The following is a 15,807-nucleotide window of genomic DNA, read 5'->3' as shown; positions in this document are numbered from 1 at the left end:
AACTATCACCCCGAGGAATTAGGAAGGGTCTGTGCCCAAGCTGGGGAGAGGTTGTGGAACATAAGCAGATGCTGCTTGAGGAAGGCTGATTCAGGGAGGTGAAGTGGTGTCATGCACAGCAGCCATCCAAAGCCAGACAGTTGACACAGATGGCAAAGGGAGATTTATGTTAGATGTAATCATTTCCCAAGAATTCCCAGAGATATTTGGAAGAGAGGAAGCTGTCAAAGGTTGTGCTTCTGCTGGCTAAGCAGTATGGGTGTTCGCATTATAAGAAACTGGGCATAAAAAAGAAAGTGAGAATGTCTTTTGACAGTCACTATACCAGAAGATCTGGAACATCAGATTTACCCATATAGACAGATTCAAACTGTTTCAGACTTGTCTATTTCCCCCATACTTTAAGTTTCTTGAAGGTAAGGACAGTGAACTGGTCATTTTTGCATTTCCACCTTTATTTTGTTCATTGTCAATCTGCCTGACATGTTTATTGAATGGAATTAAGCTGTTGCTTACCATTTGTGCTTGATTATCATGCAGCACATGAATAGTCCTTTATACTTTAGATATACTAGATTTACTTGTTTTCAATTGTAATTGATTTAAATATTAAACTCTATAATTGTGTGCTTTGGTCTTTATGGTTTTCTGATCATGTAGCATGGACGATCTCTTACAATTGCAAAAAAATGCAGAGGACATTTAGGACTTCAGTGAATTCACTTCACTTCCTTTATGTCCCAGTTGTTGGGCAATAAAAAGACAAAACAAATCATGATTCCCATATTCAAGAAGTTCTAATCTATGGATGAATTTTTAATATAGTCTGTAAGACTATTTGATGAAAGCTGAATTTTAATCCACCTTTGTACTAGAAATAAGGGATTTGCCAAGAAAATTATGACATAATATGATTATACTGATAATAATGAACCTACTCAATAAAATCAAGTCTCTGAGATCATAAAAGGAATAATTTATAATCAAAGTGATATGGTGATTATAATTCACAGGAGTATATATGTGTATGTTTTTAGAAGGTTTTATACAAATTTATATTTGGCAACACTTCATTAGTTCATAGCTTGAGTTACTATATATATTTGATAATCATAAAACTTCTTAATAAAGTTGTTATCAATTCAGTTTTATTTCTATTGAAAAAAAGTAAAGACAATAGTCCAACTTTAGAGAAGATTTAACAGATCTGTTATTCTACCAATGTGAGAGACATTTTTAGTTTTGCATGTTCTATTCCAGTTTTTAGCCAAGTATACCCAAGTTTTTACAGTCATTCAACTACCTTAAAACTTTATTTTAAATAAAAAATTTTTAGAAAGAAAAAAATCACTATGTATGCCAATTCCTACACAGTTGTCTTTTTGCTCCATGTATACACTACAATTTTCAGGAATCTTGGTTACCCCCATAACCTCATGATTTAGTTTGTTCTCCATGTTTTTGTTTGTTTGTTTGTTTGTTTTGGCAGCTGGCTGGTATAGGGATCCAAACCCGAGACCTTGGGGCTATAAAGGCGGTGTTCTAACCAATTGAGCTAACCTGCCAGCCTTGGTTTAATTTGAATGACAGGGCTTTTTATATGTTCTGTTTCTTTTGTTTGCTCACCTAGGCTCTTCCTACAGTGTACAATAAAGGAAATATCCGTAAAAGATAAATTACTTCCATCTGGCTTTCTGTTTTTTGCAAAATTCAAGCACATCTCTTTTGTTTGTTTTGTTTTGTTTTAGCTCTTTATCTCATTTCAATTCTTCCCCTTCTATTGGTCTTTACTCTCAAATTTAATATTGAAATTGAAAAAGTATCTTGAGAATTGATTATAAGAAAATATCTCTGCATTTCTATATTTGTTGACTTTTTCTTTAATTGTAATTATCAAAGAGTTTGAGGGGCTGCATTGTGTATCTGTGATGGTCTACATCACACCTGAGAATTTCAAGAGGTGTTTTAGTGATTTAGGAAATTATAATTATAATAATTATATTTTATTGAGCTTTTACAAGGAGAGGCTTCTCCAGGGTTGTGAAAGAGACTTTATATAATGGAAAACTCCTCACAGCAATTCAACAAGGCGGTAATATCACCTGATACTTAGAGAGTTTGAGTAACTTTTCTGCTGCATGACAAGCTTTGTTGTCCAGTGAAATAAAATCTTACTAGCTTTCTCACTTCCTGCTGCCCCAAAGACACACCTTCATACCCTCTTTGTATTTGTTTTTGTCATATTTTATTATTCCTGTTTTATTTTGTTGTTAGGATTTCTCCTAATCCTTACAGTAGTTAACAAAAATAACAAATATAAAGTAAAAGGTCAAAGCTCCTGGGTTAGGTGTGTGCTTGCTGGTCTGTGGGACCCAATTGTCTTTAATGTGGAGAACAGATTGAATGGGATTGACTGAAAGTAGGGAATCTAGTTAAGAAGCTATTGCAGTAGTTTAAAGAGAGATGAGGAAGGCTCAGACTAGTGCCATGGAGCACGGGGAAGGGCTTTAGGAGATATTTAGAGATAAACTGCTGATAGGCCTTGTTGACTGACGCTAAAGGCAATACTCTTCTCAGTACTATGCATGCACATCAAGTCTCGTCATACTCCCTTCCCAGCGTTTCCAGTCCTGCCTCCCTCCAATACATCCTCCATAGGACATGGAAATTAGATAATGTTCCTCCTCTGCTTGAAAGCTTCAGTCAGCTTCCTATTGAGTACAGAACCAAATCCATGCTCATTATTGTGGTCTGCAGGGAGGCCTGGCCAGACTTATCATGTGACACAGTCCCCTCACAGCATACCAGACACCAGCACCTCATTTCAGTACCTCAAACAGGCAAAGCTCTTTATCAAATATGGGCCACCACTGCTGTTCCTGCTGTCTAGAAATCTTTCTATTCACTTCCCAGGGCTCATAACTTCTCATTCCCTGCAAGACCTTCCCTGACCACTCGGTCTAAGCAAATGCCATTAGTCTCTTTGCATCCTCTTTTTTTCCTTCCTAACCCTTAGCATAATTTCTAATTTTATGCTCACTTCTTTATTCATTTAAGTCTATCTTCCCCACGTGATCTTCAGAAGCCAGGAACTAAGTCTGTTATTTGGCCAAAACATCAAAGACACTAAAACGATTCCTGGCTGGCAGAAATTTCTCAACAAGTCTTTATCAAATAAATGAATAAAAGGGTTGGATTTCAGGTCTCAATGACTCCCAGTTCACATTCTAATTGTTAATATAATTTTTCAGTCTTCATTCAAAATGTCATTTGGCCTGCCAGGGTCCCACTCTGCCATAAGTTAGTGCCTGCTTCATTCTCATCTTTAAGAGTGTGGCAATTGTTTTATGAAACAAAATTCTTCCTTCCTCCTCCACCCTTTCTATGGATTCCACTAGCTCCATCTGAGCTTGAGCACATGGCTGCCATATACCTAAACAAAGTTGGAATTCTTTTGGCAAAGAAGATAGAAACGACCATTTGAATGGTCAAACAATAGGCCACTTCTTGCCCTGGACGATGAGGTTAAAAGCTGACAGACTGTGCTTGCCAAAATTTACTCATAATTCTCCCCTAAAATCACAGATTCCTGTAAAATCCAAACCGATCCCATAGGAACTAGTAAAGCTCCTCTACAAGCAATCCTAATACTTCTAACCCACCACGGGAGATCAGCCTTTGGGTGTAAATGTCTTCCAGTCTTTGGAAATACAGAGTATATTATCCAGTTAGTCTGTGTCATAAATATGAAAATAGTTCAGGAAAGACACATCCCACTTGACCTTTGCAGAATGATTGAATAAAGTTAGCTTGATACAAAAAATAGTGAAAGAGTAATTGCTGATAAAAGCAGAATTGTGGCTTCCTTCTTTCATAGCCTCCTTTCTTTGGAAACACTTCACAGGCTTTATTAACTCTTTAATGTTTTTGTAATTGGTGGCGTTTATCCCTGAGGCCATAGTACCAGCCCTGGAGTTGGGTTCCATTAGAACAGAGATTCCCCATCTCCTAGTTTTTCATCCCCTTTCAGCACTCATCTTGATATCTTTGTCTGTGTAATTAGGCAAATATGTTTTCAATTGCTTTTACGTGTGTACACATTTCACCCCTTTTACTGCTATCTTGATTGATGTTTTATGGGATAAATTTTCAATTGGTGGCCTCCTCCACCTAGAGAGGTGCCAACGTTTGCTTCTGTATCCACTTACGACTCTATCGGTTCCATCTGCAGGTGTAACTGAATATGGTCCTTCACTTTCCGGATGAAGGCTGGGCCTTCTGGGTTTGCTAACTGAAGACTCTATTACCCCACCATTTTACCCACTGTTATTTATTTATTTTATAGTGTTATACTGATTGAAAATGAAATATAGATCTACTTGAAAAAATGTGGAGACTGCAGAAAAGTCTAAAGACACTTCTTTGTGGTTTTAGAATGACCCATATAATTGCAACCATCAGCCGAAGTGATTTCTTCCCAGAGGGCTATCTGACCACCCAGACTAGTCACCCAGTCCCTCCCAATAGTACCACGAGGCTTTGTTTTCATCAGAGCATGCATCATTACCTGATATCTTCTTGCTCATTTATTTATTTGTGGTAATTGTGAGAGTGGGGATCTTGTCTGTCTTATGTAGTGGTATTTCCCCCCCGTTCTTATAATTTCCTGGGTTATATTTGGTGCTCAATTCATATTTGTTTAATGAATGAATGAACTCATTTATTATTTTAAAACATATTTTCCTTAACATATAAAAATTTGAAAAAGTTCTATATACTTACTAGGTTTATGTTTCTTTTTACACCCAGCATTTCTTCTCCTTCCTTCTTTCTTTCTTCCTTTTTTTTTTTTTTTTGCAGCTGGCTGGTACAGGGATTGAACCCTAGACCTTGGTGTTATCAGCACCATGCTCTAGCTCTAACCAACTGAGCTAACCATGCAGCCCCCAGCACTTCTTTTCTATGTTTTATGAGCCAGGATAGGCTGGGTGATGCTGCCATAACAAATAACCCTAGATCTTAATGGCTTAAGGGAACAAAGAACACACAGGCTTATTTCTCACTCTCTCTACATGTCCAATATGAGTTGGCAGAAGAGCTTTGCTCATCGTAGTCCCTCAGGGACCCTGGCTGATGAAGGTTTATCCCTACACATGCTTTCAGTGTGGCTGGGACAGGAGAAGGGAATGTGGTGAACTGGGTACTGGCTGTTAAAACTTCAACCCAGGGCCGAGCCCGTGGCGCACTCAGGAGAGTGCAGCGCTGGGAGCGCAGCGACGCTCCCGCTGCGGGTTTGGATCCTATATAGGAATGGCTGGCGCACTCACTGGCTGAGTACCGGTCACGAAAAAGACAAAAAAAGTAAAATAAAAAATAAAAATAAAATAAAAAATAAAACTTCAACCCAGATATGACATATTTCACATCTGCTCACATTTTATTGGCCAGAGCAAGCCACACAGGCTAAGCTCAAAAAAGATGAGGAAAATACATTTCTTCTGTGGGCTTGGGAAGAGATCTGAATTTATTTAAACTACAGCAAGCACAACTACCACATATGTTAAGAGCACATTTGGGAAACAATATAAAGTAATTTTATTTCTTACCCTGGACACCCCAGTCCTTCCATCCATGGGCAGCCACTGTTAACAGGTTCTGGTAGATGTGCTCAAAATTTTCTCTTCATATATAAACATCTGTGGTGTGTATATGGATATATATATGTATCCTTTTTTTGCTACTCAAATAAGAAAGCAATACACACTATTATATCACTTTTTTGGTTCTTGGATAGTGTTGTTATTTTATTTCTACATAATGTACGTTGAAGATCTTTCTATATTATATCATATAGTTCTCCTGCATTAGTGTTTAGTTGTTCAATGTACTAAAATTCAATTAACCACTCCTTTTTGACAGAGAGGTAGGGTGCTTACAGTTTCTTCCTCTGACAAGCAATACCAACAGCACACTTAGATGAAGCTGTTGTGGTATAGTGCAACAAGAACCAGCTTGGCTTGGCTTCACAAAGATCTAGTCCGCAATCCCAAATTTCACTGATTACCTGAATAGGCAACTTATCAAACCTCACGAGTCTTGATTTTCTCAACTATAAAATGGAGATATTAATTCATCCCTCTGAGGGTGGTCATGAGAAATAAATGAGATAAGTTTCTTGCAACCTAATAACTGTTTAATAAATATTTGTGGGGTGAGCATTTCAAGTCAATGAACTTGAATATAAGGGCTTGTTCATAGGAATCTTATTATATTAGGAGATAACAATAAGTACTCAGATGTATGGAAGTCATGGAGATTCATTTTCCCGCCCTATTGTTACATATAAAACCTAATTTTTGAAAAAGAGAAAGAAAATTGGGATTTATTAATTTTGTGATCTTTAATTACTATGGCACACAAATGTGACTAGAGGCTTGGACATAAACACACAGGATGACACCACCCTGGAAATTCTTGAGTACATGCAAAAATAATCATGGAAGGAGCGGTCACGGCTGGGACCCTTGGTCCTTGCTGTGCTATGTAACCCACATGGGTTATAAACTGCAATAAAGAGAACACGGCAGAGAAACCATCACCTACTGGAAAGTCAACTAAGAGGCAGGTGAGCAAAAGATCTAATATTGTTGGCCAATACATACATTCATCCCATCTCCTATTACTGTCTCTCTCACATGCCTCAACATAATTGGCTGCAGTTTTTTGCCAAGTGTGTAGTTTTTGCTAACTGTACCTGTGGTGTCCTTTGATGGTATTCTATTCTATTCTATTCTATTCTATTCTATTCTATTCTATTCTATTCTATTCTATTCTATTCTATTCTATTCTATTCTATTCTATTCTATTCTATTCTATTCTATTCTATTCTATTCTATTCTATTCTATTCTATTCTATTCTATTCTTTCTTCTGGTTCTATTCTATCCTGTGTATCCTATCCATTTCACTTGATTAAAAGAATTCTCCTCATGACCCCTACATTAATTTCAGAAACCATTAAATGGGCCAAGATTTACAGTTTGAAAAATCTTGCCCTAAAAGCTTTCCTTTTGTTCTGTGGCTTTACTAACTAGCCATGTTGATGGTGACGTCACCCAAATTTACACCTCCACCTGAAGTGACACACTTCTGCCCACACTTCATTGACCAAAGCAAGCCACATGGCCATTCTAACATCAAAAGGGGCTACTTAGCTTCTCCAAGAGGGTGTCTAAAAGGCAACGCAAACTTAATGGATCCTAAGCAGGACCCTTTATTACCTCTCTGTTGCAATCTGCTTCTATTCTATTGCTCCTCGTCCGGTGAATGCACCACTATTCACCCAGTGGATCGTGCCCCCCAGCTGGGAGTCATTCTTGATTCTCACACTGCACATCCAAATTATCAGCACACTCTAGTGGCTTTGTGCTAAAAATATTTACTAAATCCAACCACCTTTCATTGCTTCTGCTGCTAACATTCCAGTCTGCCACCACCCTCTCCTACTGAGACATCCCTAATGAAATCCTTGCTCTCCCTGTTGCCGCCCACCCCGAGTCTGTTTTCCACACTGCAGCCACAGTGATTTTCTAAAATGATGGTCGAATCTTGTAACTCTTCTATTTCCAGTGACTTTTCCTTATGCTTAGAATATAATTCAGTGTTTTTCAAACTGTGCTTTATGATCTCTCTGTGTGTGTGTGTGTGTGTGTGTGTGTATACATACATAGGCATACCCTGGTTTGTGATGCAAATTGTTTTTCTTTGAATTGCAGTAAAAAAAAAAAAAAAAAAAGGAAAACGCTGTCATATAATCTAGACCTTGGGTCCCTTTACAACCTCTTTTGTTCTGATCCTCTCTTTTGGGCTTCCTTGCTGTTTCTTAACCCTCTAAGCACCCTCTACCTCAGGGCCTTTGCATGCTGTTTATTCTTCCTGAAACATTAATCCTGCAGATATTCTGCAACTTCAGTTCCCTTTGCTTGTTTGGAAACTCTCCTCCCATTCTTCTTTGTCATTTTCTAGGTCCTAGAGGTTGGTTCAAAAAATTAGATTCTAGAACAAAGGATTCCCTGCCCAAAGTGGATAGTAGGCAAAACTTATGAATTGTTTTCTTAGGGTTCTTTATTATATATAAAATTGATTTTATACAATGCTTGTAACCAAACTCAAATAAAAAGCTGAGTCTGCACATCTCCCTCTAGTTTCTTAAAGTTAGTAATATTTTTCCACTTATTCCTTATGATCGTATAAATATATACAAACTTATATTTGCATACATGTGGAGGTTTTTTTTTTTTTAACACGTTACTCTGTGCTTTATTTTTTCACTTAACAGTAGATCATGGATGTGATATTGCTACATAATATTTCAGAGGGTATATCTGTCATACTTCATTACACCATTTCCTGATGGATGAATGTAAATATACTGCAGTAAACTTTCAGTATATACACCCTTCAATGTTGGCAATTTTATTTCTATAGGATGCATTCCCAGACGTGGGATTGCTGTGGTCAGCAACTCTATTTTTGGTTGACTTTCCACTCCCTTTAGTAATCTATCACCCTTTTTCCCTCATCATTCAGCTATATGGGCTCCCACCCCCAGCCACCAAAGTGCACACAAGATGAGGACAGCAGGAGGTAAAGTAGCTATTGTGGTTCCTGACCTACGTTGTTTGTTTATAGTGACCCAGCCTCAGAAGCAGACAGCCTGCTCCTTTTGACTGTTGACAAAGGGGGTAATTAATATAAAATTCATGTGCTTTTCTGGATTGTACTCAGTGCTACCTATCTTCAAGAGGAATTTGAATAAAACTAAAAGCACCTGGCGTTTAGGAAAAATTCTACATAGTTCATCAAAGAGAACAGGAAAAATAAGATACTGCTAAATGCTATTCAGAGTCCCATGAATGTTTCGCAGAGTATATTTAATATATCATTAAAGTTCCTAAATGGCATAGACAATTTTTTATATAATTCCACCAGATATTTTAGAATTTAAATGTATATACTTTTTAGAATTCATTTGTCATTAGTGTAATACAAAAACTTTTTAATTTTTTGCCTTTATTCTAGCTTTTCTTACCACGATTTACTGTTTCTCTGCTTTATCTTGGAGAGCTTCTAAGTTACTTGATTTTATTATTTTTTAAGCTATAAATATTTGACAATTAAAAAGAGCTATGATTTTAAAAATGTTTAGTTTCAGATTAACTGAAGTGAGGACAACAACAACAAAAAAGCCAAAACTAAAAGAAAATATGTGGACCAGAAAAAACATTAAAAAAAAAAATTGCTATAAATCCACCAGAGTTAAAATAAAATAGATTGACACACATATGCTTAATGATAAAGTGTGTATTCCATTTTAAGATGTACAAATTAATTTTATCAAATTGATTAATATATGCAACCTGAAACACTTCCTACACTTTAAAGTGAATTTAAATGATTAATTCTTGATTTCAAAATGGTATAATTAAAAAAGCCAAAAGGTCATAATATACAAAGACCATCTTAAATGACTCTACATGGAAGGGTTGGCTGCTTGGTTTTTCTACATCAGAGATCTAAACACAGAACCTAGGGCACTGATCAAGTAAAAATCTAGAAATGAAAGGGAATTTCATGATATTATTATTGTTGACTATGTTCTCCTAGCCTGAGTAATTTTTTATTTTTATTTTTCATGAGAAAATGAAGAATTTGATTCTAGAAAGCAGTGGGGGGTGTTGCACAAAACATGAATCTACGGTGCTATCGCTTCTATTCTGATCTTGCTCAAGTTCATCAGGGAAAATTAACCTTGGCAGCTTATTCAGTGACTAAATCTTGATATTTTTCTGGCTTAATTCATAACATAACTGTAAGCTATTGCTCTGTGTTTATATTTCCCATCCATTTCTCACATTTCCAAAGCATGCTGATATGTGATCCGGGCAGTTTAGCTACCATAATTGGCATTTTTCTTGGGCCAAAAGGAAACAAATTCCTTATCCACCATACTTTTTTAATTTCTGAAAAACAACAAGTAACATGGTTAATCCTCTTTTTGATCTTTTTTCCTTTTGAATTTTCCTTATAATTCTTTCCCTCTTTTAATCTTTTACTCTCTTTTTAATCTTCTCATTTTGCCCCACCCCTTTTATTTGACTTCTCATTATGCATTGCTGTAAAAGAATTGGTTCAGTCTATGGAAATGGGTCTTTAGAGTCTGTTCAAAGACCCATTATCCACATTTAGAGGCCTCGCTATTTCTTTAAAGAATTTTATTGCAGCATTTGCCAAGATGTTCCAACAGACTATCTTTCACAGTATTAATAGAACATAAATCTTGTTGACAAAATGATGCTTAATAAAATGATTTCTTGTAATAAAAAATAAAACAGATTTTTCCTCCTCTCTAAAGATAAAAGTATATTTTAACAACTCAGAAAAACTGGCAATTGATTTAACAAGCCACTTACTTTTTTCAATCAGAAGCATCCATGTACATGCTTTTCTTTAATTTCTGTTGGATGACTTTGGTGATGGTAATTGTGGTGGAAGGACAGGTTAGTTTCAGATGCAGACACTGCTTAATAATTAATCTTTACATTCTTATATAATTTTAACATCACATAGCAGTGATGTTGTTCATGTATAAGGCAGACTTTTAAGAGTAGCTAATAGGTTAGAAAGAAATAAAAGTGAAGGAAGTTATAAATAAAAATACACTGGCCTTCTACATAACTTGAAAGACTTATTTAAAATGAGTTGCCTATTTCTCTTATAAGTCACATTTTCAAAACCCACTCGTAAGATGTTTGGCTGCTGGTCTAATATTACACCTTTCTCTTTCATCTTTCTTTTTACTACAAACCCTTAATGACAAATGCAGGCAGGTCAGTGATACTGATATACCTCGCTCTTAGCATGTGAATTAGTCATCAGACAATCAGTTCAGGGGTCAGGCTTAGAGAAACAGTGCAAAGTTAGCAAAATGCAGGTCGGCAGAGGTGCTCCCCACTTCAAAGGGGGCGTGCTTGGCCACTAAGATTCAGATCACAGGCACAAACAGCTGGGATAGTCGTTTGCTCAGAGACGGAGAGTTTGTGTGCATTTGAGTGTGTTTGTAGCTGAGATAGGGTTTCACTACTTTGTAAAACAACAATTTACATTAGAATGACTTTGCTGGTAAAACAAAGTAGGAAGTTAAAATCCACGGGAGCCCAGGTACTTAATATTAAGCAAGGAAACCTGATGTAGGACAAACTGCAAAAAATATATAAATAAATAAAAATAAATCTGACGTTTCCCATGCCCAGGACAGTTGAGGATTTTATTTTCTGAGAAATTTATGAAAGGATTTCCTTTTCTTGCAAGTGAAGTTAGAACATGGTCTTGTTTGTTTGGGAACTGAAATGAAAATATTAAATTTTAGTCTATTTTGAAGATTTTAGATATGATTTTTTCTATCTCTTATTTTCCCAAGAACAAATATATAAAATGAAAGTTATGATTCAGATTTTTGTTTTAAAATATTGTTTACAAAACCAATCTGTCCTTTTAAACTTCACTTTTTTTTTTCTGGAAAAACATATGAAATCAAGCCTGCATGTCACCCTGTTGTTAAAATTTTTTTGATTAATGCAATGAACTTTTAAATTTGTATTCAGTCTGCAAGTGCATTTTAGTTTCAGTTCTGGAAACGAGTTTTATTCTTTGGGTACTTAGGGTTTCAGGGCAAACCCTTGTTTATTATGAAGTAGTTAGAATTCAGCAAGTGGGGAAGACTCTGCCTTGCCAAAGAAGATATCAAGATGAACTTGCCCTTTTTTAACTCTTGACGAAAACTACAGCATGAAGCAAGAAAGCTGGATTCTTACATCTCTCAGTGTTTTTAAACTACTGGAAAGAAAACTGAAAAGCAAAGTAAAAAATGCTACAGAAGAGAAAAAATTCAAAATCCAAACCATATGACAATGCCTATTTCTCATTTTCTTTGTCATGTTGTTTTAGTCTCTCTTGGCATTAACTGTCTTTTTGGGTTACTGTTGCTGCTCCAAGAAAGCCATTTCAAAGAAAGATCTTTACCAGGAGTTCAGCGAGAGTGAGCATTGAAACAAGCATGTGACCCGTCCATGGCGGAGAAGCATTACTTTGAAAAGCAAAGTATTCTTTGAACACTGAAACAAGGAGATTGTGCTAAAACTTGTAGAAGGCTCCTATCTCTAGTGGTATGTAGATACCTTATTCAGCTCAGTCCAGCTTGATAAGGCAAAATTATTGCCTAAATGCAGGTGATGTCTGAAGCAAGAGAAAAAAGACCAAGTTTCTCAAAAACTGCCTTATTTGCAAAAGACCTTTCAAGAAGCTGCAGGACTTACAATGACTTTTCCCCCTTTGTTTTATAAGTTAGAGAAAACTGAATTAGTATTAACATGCCACTAATTTAGCATGGAATATCGATAATGGAATTTTTTGGATTGTGCTCTCTTAAATTATAAGCAGAAAAAGAGGAAAAACAGTTTAAACGAAGAATGTGAATAGTTTGAAGGAATTTGTCACTTATGATATTATCTGGCTATAAAGACCATGAGTTTTTGCTTTCATTGGGAGTTAACTCTGAGGGTATCTGTGGTATGGCAGAACATGTTTTAATCTTCCTTATGTATTAATACAACTGAATATGGAGATATATCAGTTGACTTCTTGCCCCTCTCCCCTCCAAATGGCTTCATGTGCAACAGGATAATTATTAGCACAACACCTGCAGAACATAATTACAGTGCTGCTTTATATCTGTTGACTGGAAAACTATGAGTTGAAGGCTGACATTTTTCCTTCCCGTGGTTTGGAAACATTATTAACCTTATAACACAAGTGTTTCTCTGCTTTTCATTGATGGTCATTAATGGCTATTTGATTCCACAGGTTATTTACATGACTGTAAGAAAAGTATATTTTAAATACTGATTAAGTTAATGCAAAGGCATAATATGTTTAATGTATATTTATTTACAGTATATCAGATTACCTAACTTTTATTGTCAGTGATTGCAATGGATGGACTGAAAGTTTAAGTTCTCTCAAAATTTATGTGTTGAAATTCTAACCCCCAAGGTATTAGGAGATGAGGCCTTTGGGACGTGTTCAGGCCATAAGAGCAAAGCCCTCCTGAATGGGATTAGTGCCCTTCCATGGAGAGATTCCTCCATGTGAGAATGCAGCAAGAAGACTGCTATCTACGAACCAGGTAGTGGGCCCTCATCATACACTGAATCTGCTGGTGCCTTGATTTCAGACTTCCCAGCCTCCAGGACTGTGGGAAATAAGTGTTTGCTATTTATAAGCCAGCTAATTGATGGCATTTTGTTATACCAGCCCAAACACACTAAGACAATGATTTGTTTGAGATTGTGGACCAATTTAGAGACCCTTTATGCTTGTTTTGAATATCAGATTTTTTGGTGGGACTCTTGAAGGGGTTATAGGAATGATAATGACATTATCTGTATTAACAAACTTTACATCACAAATGTTATTAATAAGTAAGGATGGCTCCTATAGTCTATGAAAGCATCCCACTTATTGTTTTGTGGCCAACTTTCACCACTGTCCTATACATTTAGTGATTAGTGTTTACTATATGATGCACTCTTCTAGGAGCTGGAGATGCAGAGATGTGGAAAACTGATAAACTGCTTACCCTCATGGAGCTTCTGTTCCAGTGAAGGAGATAGACATGAAATAAATGCCAGGTCAAGTCGTAATGGTAAGAAGAAAACTAAGGCAGGACAAGAGGTTAGGCTTGGGAGTGCTGCTTTAGGTAGTGTGTTTAGGCCCCATGTGTCCACGTAGGTGATATTTCAGCAGACTCAAATGACAAGAAGGAGTTGGCTATATGATGATCTGGGGGGAGGAGATTCTAGGCAAAGCAATCAGAAAGTGTGAGAACAATGCAAAGGGGAAGAGCTTGGCATGTTGGAGGATAAATGTGGCTGGGGAGGAGAGAGGGAGTCTGGAGACATTAGTCGAAGATAGCTGGAAAGTTCCAGATCATGCAAGGCCTGGTTGGCCAGTCAGAATATTGGATTTTATTTTGAGCATGAAGAGAAGGCACTGGAGCGTTTTAATTTCTATTTTTAAAAGATTGTTGTGGCTGTTGTGTCAAGGATAGACTCCAGGGAGGCAAGAGGGGAGTCAGGAAGGTCAGTTAGGAAGCTACTGACATGGTCCAGGTGAGAAACGATGGTGTCTTAGACTCAGGGCTGCCCATATAGCGGCGCAGGTTGTGTACACACACAGTTCCTCTCAGTCACTCCTCTGTCGATCAGTTCCGCAAACAATCCAAAATCCAGTTTTGTTTAATTTTATGTGAACTTGAGCCCTACATAATTAAGAAGCGAACTCATCCACATTAATAAGAAATACCATTTTAGATCATGAAATTGTTATTCATCCTTCTAGTGCAATGAGCTCTAATGGGTCGGATCTTCGGCGTATCATAATTTAAATATTCATTTTTCAGATGTGAGGAACTCATTTAGAGAAGAAATAAAATAAATGGATAAAACTAAATGAATAGTGATGAATAAATAGCCAAGTGCCAGTTTAGGAGAAAGGATCCCAATAAATGTGTTAAATAATTGTAACTGCAGAAAAAAATTCCCCCAACTTCAGTTAGTGATGTGTGGAGGGGATGGTTAGATGTTGAAATCGTAGCACGATGATCACTTCCTTGAGCTTCTTATTTTATCATTAAACCGTGCATCCTTAGACACTATGATTTAGTCTTGCCCATTAAAAAAAAATCGTAGAAGTCTCTAAGTCTCTTCTAAGCTAGAGGTTGCTCCTTACAGTGAATATTAGGGTATGTCCTCCAGTTCCCTAAGAGTGTCCCCTAATTGTGTCTACAGTTATAAATGCCTCATTAAACACCATCTGTCAGAGAGGACTGAAGGCACTCCTAGGGTGGCTCCCATGATCCCTGCCTCCTCATGTCCAGGCTTTGTACAATCCTCTCCCTTTGAGTGTAGGCAGGTTTTATGACTTGCTTCTAACCAATAGAATATGGCAAAGGTGATGGAATTCCACTTCAGTGATCGTGTTATATTACGTAAGATCCTGTCTCACCAGCAGACTTGCTCCAGAGACTCTCCTTGCTGGCTTGATGGAGTAAGTAGCCATGCTGGGGAAGCCTACATGGCAAGGAACTGTGGGAGCCTCTAAGCCATTTGTTTCCATGTCTTGGGGACAGCCTCCACTGACTGTCAATGCAAAGCCTGACTCGGCATGGCCCTCTTCTGCCAATTTGAATAACTGTGAAGGGCCACTGGCTCCAGTGCTCCCCTGTGGGAGCAGCTGTGTCTTTGTTATAACTAAATGGTAGTTTGGCTGCCCCCTGCCCAATCCTGCTTCCCTCACTTTCTTACAGATGTTCTTCCATAGTTCATTCCCCAGTACACCTTCTGCACACAAATTTCTGTCTTGGTCTGTTTCCAGGGAACTCCTCAAACTCTTTACTTTCCTCACAAGGAAATCTGTTGAAGAACGCAGGCTGGTTGACCTGTAGAGTTTCCCTCCATCTGGATTTTGCTGACTGCAAACTCCTGGTGCAGTCCAGCATGTTCATCTCTCTTCTGTCCTTCCAGCAAATTAGCAGCTGGATGCAGGGGATGGATAAGATGCAGGTTCCATCCCTTTGAAAAGACCATTGGCGGTGGTGTTTCATGTATGAGATGGCCCAGAATAGTTATTTTGCTTTTTTGATGCCAGGAGCTATTGATACTAAATGCCTAGTTGCGTTAATTCATTGGGG

This window comes from Cynocephalus volans, chromosome 1 (genome assembly GCF_027409185.1).
Source record: "Cynocephalus volans isolate mCynVol1 chromosome 1, mCynVol1.pri, whole genome shotgun sequence".
In the NCBI taxonomy this organism is placed as follows: Eukaryota; Metazoa; Chordata; class Mammalia; order Dermoptera; family Cynocephalidae; genus Cynocephalus; species Cynocephalus volans.
Note: the sequence above shows the minus strand (reverse complement) of the source record.